Here is a 9,942-nt window from a genome sequence, read left to right as displayed (position 1 = left end):
AACATCTCTGACCATAATGGGATAAAATTAGAAGTAAATAACAGAGAGAAATTTGGGGGCTCAGCAGATTTAAAGGGCTGCAATCATGTAATTAACAGGTCATCAGCAGAAAAGAGTGTCCTGGGACAAACTCGAGGGTCCACTGGCCCTCAAAAGCCATGTGTCTGGCAGCTGAAGACTCTTCAGGAAGTCCTGCCGAGGGAGGCCCTACCCCCACAGGATGGCAGAGAGCTGGCCACCACTCAGCCTTGGCCTCTGGGCACAGGAGACATATGTGGGTTCCTCAGGCCAGGGACAACAAGCTTGAACCCTAGCACCACGCCTGTCCTTGCATCTCACGTGGTCTCAAGGGTGTTGAGTGGAAACAGGTTGTGGTTGGTGGGTGTGGAGAAGTACAGCTGCTCCCTGGGCACTAGTGTTATTTTCAGGCTACATGCATTAGTAGATTGTATAAACCAATATTTCATCCTTTCTTGATGCAGAGAAAGAAGTGTTCTCAGTTTTATTTTTCTTCTTATATCAAAAGCAGTTATTGGTGTGTTTTTCTTTTTGTTTTTAATGGAAAACACAAACCTGTGTTGATCTTGACCAAATGCATTTTGCACATATGTGGAGCCTCCATTTCTCCAGCAGACACTTCTTAAAGGGGTGGCTTGCTGCTTTCCAGGCATCAGGATCCCCAGTTGTGCCATCTCCTACCCGTGGCTCAGCCCAACTTGGCATTGTGTTTACCTGTGCACACTGCTACAAGTTGTGCTTGGTGGGCTGGACTTGGGTCTTTGCATTGTCTGCCCTCCCATCCACCCCACGGTGGTCCTGCACACCTCCTTGCCACGATCCTGCTGGAGGTGGGGCTGCAGGGGACTGCCAAACCGTAGCATTAGCCCTTTGGTCTCAGCCCCCAGCGAGCCCAGGCCATGGGCCCTTCTATATACTTACCCAAGACTTATGCCTAGTTCTTTCTGCAACTGAGAGTGTAGACCCAGTAGCTAGGGAAAAGAAAGCTTAGGTGGTGGAACCCAGTCTTGCCTCCAAGTTCTTTCCTTCGTCCTGGCTATTGCTTTGGTCCTGTCTTGCTTACCTCCTGCCCATGCCTTCTACTACCAGGAAACATGTACCCATTTCAACCCTAGGGCAGAGGCAGGTAGAGTAAGGATGGATGAGCGGAAGGGGTATGAGACTCTGCCTGTCCCTTTGTCCCACTGTATCCACAGGATGAAGTCACGGATTCCTTTACCCTCCTCCAGTTTTGTTCCTTCTCCAACCTCAGTTCTAACCAGGTGTCAGGACTGCATGGGGGCTTGGGAGGGGTGAGCAGTTGGGCCAGGGTCCCTGATGGAGCCAGCACTCAGCATGTGAGTGAGGCCAGGGAAACTCTGCCCCCATTGCATCTTACCTCACAGGGGTGGTTTTCAGGGATTCTTTAGGGTAATGGATTCAAATCTTGCCACAGTTGAGAAATTGATAAAAAGCTTCCAAGCTATACGTGGTTCTCTTTGTCTCTTTTTTTATTTTTAAAAGAAAATCCCAGGAAGATGTATCAGATTTGTGTAAATAAGGGTATACCAGAGGGTGGCCAGTTTTTCTTTATGATCTTATGAAGGAAAATTTGTAATCCTACACACACACACACATATCCCGAACCAGCAATGGGACTTTGTTTATATTGCACATAAGTATTATTTTTCTTTTAAAAAAATTGAAAAGAAAGAAATGCAAAGAATTCCAAGAGGGATAAGCCCAAACAGATCTGCATCTGAGCACATCATATTCAAAATGACTAACACCAATGAAAATCTCCTGAAAGCAACAAGAGGAAAACAACATATCACATACAAGGATCCTTTAATAATATTGACAACTTGAACTATACAGGTCAGGTGACATATTCACAGTGCTGGAAAGAAAAGTGTCAATGAAGAATTCTATATCCAGGAAAATTATTCTTCAAAAATGAAGGTAAAAAGACCTTTCCAGAAAGAAAAACAAAGATCTATATAATAGGAGATATTAAAGAGAGTATTTCAGGCTGAAAAGAAAGGATACTAGGCAGCAACTCAAATTCACATAAAGAAATAAAGTTCAGTGGTAAAGTTTTATAGATAAATATGAAAAGCAGTATATTGTATTTTTATTTGTGATGATTTTCTTCCATCACTTAGAGAACAACTACACGAAGAAACAATTATAGGATATATTGATGAATGTATGGTGTTAAAAGATGTAATTTGTATGACAATAGTAGCCCAAAAGCATGGGGAAGGGAATAGAGCTGTATTGGAACAAAGTTTTATGTCACTGAAATCAGTTTTGTATTAGAACTAGATAATTTTAAGTTATGATGTTAATTATAATCTCCAGGGAAAACACATAGGAAATTATTTGAAAATATAGTAAAGAAACAAGAAAAAATAAATGATATGCTTGAAAATATCTGTATAACACAAAAGAAAGCAGTAATGGAGGAATAGCAGATCAAAACAGAAGACATATAGAAAACAAAGAGCAAAATGGCAGACATAAATCCTAACTCGTTGGTAATTACATTAACATAAATTAATCCAATCAAAAGAAATTTTAAAATGAATGGAAAACAAGATCCAACTATATTCTGGTAAAAGGATACCCATTTTAGATCCAAATATACAAATATACTGAGAGTAAACGGATGTGAAAGATATGTAATGCAAAAAGCAGCCATAAAAACTGGAATGACTGGGCTGGGGAGATAGCTCAGTTGGTAGAGTGCTTGCGTGGCAAGCATAAGGCCCTGGGTTCGATCCCTAGCACTGCGAAAAAAAAAAAAAAAAAAAAACTGGAATGACTAAACTAATATCAGACAAAATATATTTTAAAATGTGTTAGTTGAAATAATGAGTGACAATATACGAAATTAAAATGTCCAATTCATCAGAAAGATTTAAGCATTATAAACATATGCACCTAAAAATAGGCCAAAATACATGAAGGAAAAAAGTGACTCACTGGTGATATAGACAGTCTAAAACTTCAACACCCAACTTTCAGTAGTGCATACAATAGTTAGGTAAAAGATCAATAAGGGAATATGAGAATTGAACAACATTATTAATCAACTAGATCCCATACACAACTTATATAATGTGATCCAACAACACCAGAATACACATTCTTCTCAAATGCACATGGAACATTATCCAGATTAGACTGTATGTTAGGTCATAAAGAAAAGCTCAGCAGATTTAAAGGGCTACAATCATAATTATAATCTCTGACCATAATGGGATAAAATTAGAAATGAATAACAGAAATAAATTTGGGGGAATTCATAAATTTGTGTAAATGAACACACTCTTACATATGCATTGGGTCAAGGAAGAATCACAAGGAAAAACAAAATACTTTGAGGTGAATAAAAAAAAGCATGACATACCACAACTTTATGAGATGCAGTGAAAGCAGTGCTCAAAGTGAAATTTAGAGTTGCATCTGCTTATATTTAAAAAAGAGAAAAGATTTCAAATTATGACCTAACTCCCTCTTAAGGAATTGGAAAAAGAAGATCAAATTAAACGCAAAATTAGAATAGGAAAGGTTGCAAAAAAGATTTGGTGAAAAAGATACAGTGAATGAAAAAAATTAGCTAAAATCAATAAAACCAAAAGTTGGTTCTCTGAAAAGATTCAAAAAAATTGACAATCTTTTGGCTAGAGTGACTATTAATAAAAAAAAAAAAACCAGGAGATTAAATTTTTTAAATTTGAGGGTGAAATAGACAATATTATTGAACTTGCAGAAAAGAAAAAGGAGTATTTAGGAAACTATGAATCCTTATATTCCAGTAAATTAGATAATATAAATGAAATAGACAAATTGCTAGAAAGATGCAAACCACTGAAACTGATCAACAAGAAGTAAAATATCAAAGTAGACCTATAAGAATTTAAGTGGTTGATTTAGTGATTTTAAAACTTGTCACCAACAAATGGTTAGTACAGATGACTGTTGATGAATTCTACCAAACATTTGAATTAATTCAGAATTAACACCAATCCCTCATGAATTTTTTTGAATGTAAAATTTATGCTTTTAATATATAAAGTCAGGGCAGGCACAGTAGCACACACCTGTAATCCCAACAGTTCGGGAGGCTGAGGCAGGAGGATTGAGAGTTCAAAGCCAGCCTCAGCAACTTATTGAGGCTATAAGCATCTAGTGAGAGCTTCTCTAAATAAAATATAAAAAGGGCTGGGGATGTGGCTAAATGGTTAAGAACCCTGGTATATAAAAAATAGAGAAAAGGTATCCAATACTTCACTAAGTGGCTAAGAGGCAGGTTTGGTGGCTTATGCCTATCTCCTCAACAACTCTGGGTGCTGAGGCAAGAGGATTGCAAATTTGAGGCCAGCCACAATAATTTAGTGAGACCTTGTCTCAAAAGAATAAAAATAATTTAAAACTCAAGAAACGTAGTAAATGGCTGAAGCAAAGGACAAAATTATTGAGATCTTGGACCAAAAAAGCCATGCGGTCATCGAATGAATAGCTTATCTCTGTCTCAAGTCTATTAATATTTTGTTTCATTTCTCAGAACTTTATTCAAGTGTTGGGGACTATGCCATGCGGACTCACCAAGATGGCGCCTGGCAGCCAGCCAGAAGTTGTTTTGATCACATCTGGTGGTACATGCACAGGTGTTCCCGAGAGCTCCTGCTCCGCCTGCTCCTGATTGGACAGCTGGCTCCTCCCTGATCTCAACTGGCGTGGCCCCGCCCTCCGCCTCCTAGAGGGAATATAAGCAGGCAATAGGTAGAAGGCAAACAGCAGCAGCTAGCAGAAAGAAGCAGCAAGCAGAAAGAGAAGCAGCCAGTAGGGGCAGCGGCAGAAGGCAGATTGCAGAGCAGAGAACTGAGAACGCACCTCTAGATCACAGATAGGCAGATCTCACTGCGCGGGACGCATCACTAAGAAGCACCTCAGATAGACGCACCCTTAGTTCATAGGATGCAGGACGCACCTTTAAGAAAGCAGCAGAACTAAGAAGATATAGATTTCTAAAAGTGTAGTCTCTCTCAAACAAAGTCTTTTTCTCTTATGTAAAGCCTCTCTCTCCTCTCAAAGCAAGTAAGCTTCATTTCCTCTATCCTCTATAAACAAGCAAGGAAGGAAGCAGCTCAGAAATAGAAGTAGCTCAGTTTCCAGTCCACCTTTGATAAATACCCCCACAATTGTTGCCAAGGGTGGTAATAAATACCCGCAGATGGCAACAAAAAGTGAATAGGGTGCACCTACCTCACCAAATATTCAAATTAATGCCTCAACAATATTAAAACACCTTCAGGATCATCCCCAAACTCTTCATCCATTGAATACACAGGTAGATATTGCCTGTCACAGGTACCATATTTCTTTTTGCCTAATATACCTGGTATTCAAGAAACAGATTCAAACCACTTGTTCCCAAGAAGAAAAAATAGACTAGAAAAAAACTCCTGTTCTGTTCCTTTGAAAGGTCACTAAAGTTTATTCAACCTGTTGGAAAAGATTAAGTCCGAAGTCAATAGATATATTTTATTGCATCACTGAATATCAAATTGACTCTCCAGGACTGTGTTTCTGTGGCTGGATAACTCTTAGACCTTATTCATCAGCCTGCTGAACTGTTCCTTTTTCAGAAACATAAATACCATCCAAAAATTTTCTGATATCTTTGTTTTTCACTGTTGTGGCTTGCTGAATTAAAGCAGCTGAATTTGAAACAAGTTCACTATCATTTCCTTCAAGGATTAATTCATCTTTCTGAGCTTGAGACACTGAGCAAGCAACCCCTGTCCTCATACGAACCCTGCGGATATATTTTTCACCCAAGAAATTTCGGATTTCAGCAAGAGACCCATTCTCCTGAATAACAACGTTGATGGGGAAGTGAGCATACACAGACCTCATCTTGTAACAAAAGCCCAGTGTAACCCCCTTGATCATGTTCTGTTCATGACTACGGATTGTGCGAATAGTGGCCAATTCCTTCCTATTTCCCCACCATTTGTCAACCCGTAGCCTCTTCTTTTTCTTTCCAAGGAGGCTGAGTTCTACATTGATATGGTTGAAATCCCTCCGGAGGGTTCCTCTTGGGCCCTTCACAATAACTGTGCATCCCTTCAGAGTAATGTCGACATTTTCTGGTATATTGACAGTCTGATTGCTGAGTCGTCTTCATTCTCGCAGTAGATGCGGCAAAGAGAAAACGTCTTTCATCATCATGTACTTGTAGCCCGTCCATAAATTTTTTAAGAACAGAAAAGGAAACAATCTCCCAACTTATTCAAATCACCAGTACTACACTGATACCAAAACCAAAGCTATCACAAGAAAACTGGACACCAGTATTCCCGTGAACATAGATGCCACATTCCACAACAAAAACTCAACAAAAACTAGCATCATACTTAATGGGGAAAAACTTTTTGCATAAGATCAGGATCAAGACATTCTTGTGTTCTGCCACTTGTATTTGATATTGTATAGAAGATTCTAGCCAAGGCAATTAGAAAAAGAAAATGGAAACAGAAATAAAAGACACCCAACTGGAAATCCACATGAAAACATATTTATTTGTATATGGTATAATACTATAAAGAGAGAACCCTAAAGAATGCATACACACACACACACACACACACACACACACACACACACAATTAGAGCTGATAAATGAGATCTTGAAAGTTTCAGGAAAAAAATCTATTTACATCAATAATTTATGTATCTATACATTAGCAATGATCAATCTGAAAATGAAATTTATAATTCCACTTAAAATAGCATCAAAAATAGTACTAAAAATAGCATTAGCTATTGAGGTATAAGACTTATACATTAAAAGCTACAAAATGTTGAAAGTTTAAAAGACCTAAATAAATGGAAAGATATCCTATGTTAATAGATTAAAAGACTTGCTTTTGTTGACAGTACTCCCCAAATTGATTAATAGATTGAATACAATTCCTATTAGAATCCCAGCTTCATTATTTGCAGAAATCAACAAAGTGATCCTCAAATTTGTATGGAACTTCAAGGGGCTCGAGTACCCAAAACAATCTTGTAGAAGAACACAGCAAAAGAGGTAATATGATTTTAAAACTTACAGTGTGCTACTGGCATAAGGTAGACATACAGAGCAATGGAATAAAATTCAGTCCAGAAGTGAAACTATACATCTGAGGTCAATTGATTTTCTGTGGTGTGCCTATTATGGTTTGGATATGAGGTGTCTTCTCAAAACTCAAGTGTGAGACAATGAAGCAATGTTCAGATGTGAAATGATTACATTAAGAGAGCTATGTCCAGTTGATTAATCCCTTTGATGGGTTAATAATTTGAAAGGACTACTGTACTGGGTGGTAGCTGTGGGGTGTGGCTGGAGGAAGGAGGTCACTGAGGATGTACCCTTAGGTTTATATTTTTTCTGTGGAGACTCAATTGTGGTCCCTCTGCTTCCTTGCTATCCAGAAGTAAGCAGCTTTCCTCCATCACACTTTTCTGCCGTGATGTTCTGCCTCATCTGAGGCTCAGAGCAATGGAGCCTCTGTCTTATGGACTGAGACCTCTGAAACCAGGAGCTAAAATAAACCTTTCCTCCTCTAAGGTATTCTTTTTTTTTTTTTTTTTTTTTTTTTTTTCAGTGCTGGGGATTGAATCCAGGGCTTTGTGCTTGCAAGGCAAGCACTCTACCAACTGAGCTATCTCCCCAGCCCAAGATATTCTTATCAGGTATTTTTTTGTGACAATAACAAAAAACACAAGCAAGACAGTGCCAAAATCGTTCAATAGGGTAAAAATAGTCTGTTGAACAAATGGTCTGTGACAACTAGATATTCACATGAAAAACTACAAAAGTAGACCCCTAACTGACATATACAAAAGTTAACCCAAAGTATGTCATAGACTTACATGTAAGAGGTGAAACTATAAAACACTTGGGAAAAAATGTAGGGGAAAATATTCATAACCTTGGATTAGGTGATGGATCTTTGGATGTGACATCAAAAGCACAAGCAATAAAAGGAAAAAATAAAAAAATTGGACTTTTAAAAAAATTTCCTTCAATGATAATCATCAAGAAAGTGAAAAAAAGGTGGGCACATATTATGGTTTGGATGTGAGGTGTCCCCCAAAAACTCACGTGTGAGACGGTGCAAGAAAGTTCAGAGGAGAAATGATTGGGTTGTGAGAGTCTTTACCCAGCCAGTTAACCCCTGATAGGGATTAACTGAGTGGTAACTGAAGTGGTGGGGTGTGGCTGGAGGAGGTGGTCATGGGGGGGAATTGGGGTATGTTTTGAGGATATATATTGAATATATATATATATAAGAATATATATATATATATATATATATATAGTGCTGGGGATTGAACCCAGGACCTTGTGCATGTGAAGCAAGTACTCTACCAACTGAGATATATCCCCAGCCCTGGGGTATATATTTTGTATCTGGAGAGTGGACCCTCTCTCTCTCTGCTTTTTGTTCATACTATGAGCTGCTTCCCTCTGACTCACCTCAAGCCCCAAGGAATGGAGCTGGCTGCCTATGGACTGACACTTCTAAAACTGTGAGCCCCAAATAAACTTTTCCTCCTCTAAAATTATTCTTGTTGGGTCTTTAAGTCACAGCAGCAAAAAGGCTGATTAAAACAGTAATCTGTATCAAGAAGTGGGGTCGTCGTTGTGTAACTAATCCCATCATGTGGGTCAGAAGACTTTGGAGCTTCTTGGAATTTGTGGGAGGAATTTTAGGAAAGTTTAGCAGTGCAAGCTGGAAATGCTTTAGGTTGTTAGTGGCGCTTAATGACTGATTCTGGTGGGAGCTCAGAAGACCAGAATGCCAATAGGACCATTAAAGGAGGGTTTAAAGGAAAAGCAGGACACTCAGTAACTGGACTAGAGGTCATTCATGTTATGTTCTGACTGAGAAGTGGTCTGCATTTTACCTGTGTCTTGAGACTTTCTGTGAAGCTGATTTTAAAAGCAATAAACTTCTTAATCTGGTGGAAGAAATATTTATGCAGCAGGTGGTGGCATGGATATTGCCGGCATTTTTTTTTTTTTTTTTTTTTTTTGCGGCGGGGAGAGAGTAATCGGGATTGAACTCAGGGGTACTTGGTGACTGAGCCATATCCCCAGCCCTATTGTTTCTACTTTATTTAGAGACAGGGTCTCACCAAGTTGCTAAGACTGGCTTTGAATTTGTGGTCCTCCTGCCTCAGCCTCCTGAGCTGCTGACATTACAGGCATGCCTGGGGCTGGCAGCTTTTAGCCAAGTTTATTGTGACTTTCAGGAACAGAAAGCAGGGCGGAAAGATTTGAAACACTTGGACCTGAAAGGCAGGAGTAAAACTGGGGCTAAGGAATTTGCAGTTGTTAAAGACTTTACCTCCACTAAAAAAATGCTAAGAGACAATGAGAAAGATAGCTTGAGGGCCTCTCAGGAATTGGCAAGACCACACATACCTCAGGCTCTAGAAAGTAGATGTAAAAATTCTCTTGAGAATTATACCTGTATAGCAACCTGCTTGCACAGAGCAGCCTAGGAAGTTTTTTCAACATGCTCAGCCAGCCAGACACTCAGAGGCTGCTGCAGCCAGGGTCCCTGAAGACTCTACCCCGGACCCTGGTGTCAACCACGTGGTGCTGGTCCCACAGGCATGCAGGATGCTGGAGTTAGGGGGTCATGGAGGCTTCCACCAAGATTTCAAAGGAAGGTCTGGAAGGCCAGGCAAAGTGCAGCAGGGTCAGAGTCCCTGTGGGCACCCCTGAGAAGTCAAAGTGTGGAGATGTGAGCAGGAAGCCAGAGCTGTAGTGGAGACCCCTAGGAAGGCTGCAGAAATTGAGCAGAGATAAGCCAACAGGAAGGCCAGCTGGGCTGCAACCAACAAGGCCACAGGGGCAGAGCTACACATGCCCTT

General features: G+C 39.7%; 1 pseudogene across 1 annotated transcript; it reads right to left on the bottom strand.

Moving 5' to 3' along the window:
* Positions 1 to 5,536: 5,536 nt before the first annotated feature.
* Positions 5,537 to 6,259, bottom strand: LOC306651167 (large ribosomal subunit protein uL6-like; annotated as a pseudogene). The gene has a single exon. The product of its transcript is annotated as a large ribosomal subunit protein uL6-like (transcript).
* Between the last annotated feature and the right edge of the window lie 3,683 nt (positions 6,260 to 9,942).

This window comes from Sciurus vulgaris (genome assembly GCF_902686455.1).
Source record: "Sciurus vulgaris genome assembly, chromosome: X".
NCBI lineage: Eukaryota > Metazoa > Chordata > Mammalia > Rodentia > Sciuridae > Sciurus > Sciurus vulgaris.
Note: the sequence above shows the minus strand (reverse complement) of the source record. Positions and strands in the feature narration are given on the sequence as shown.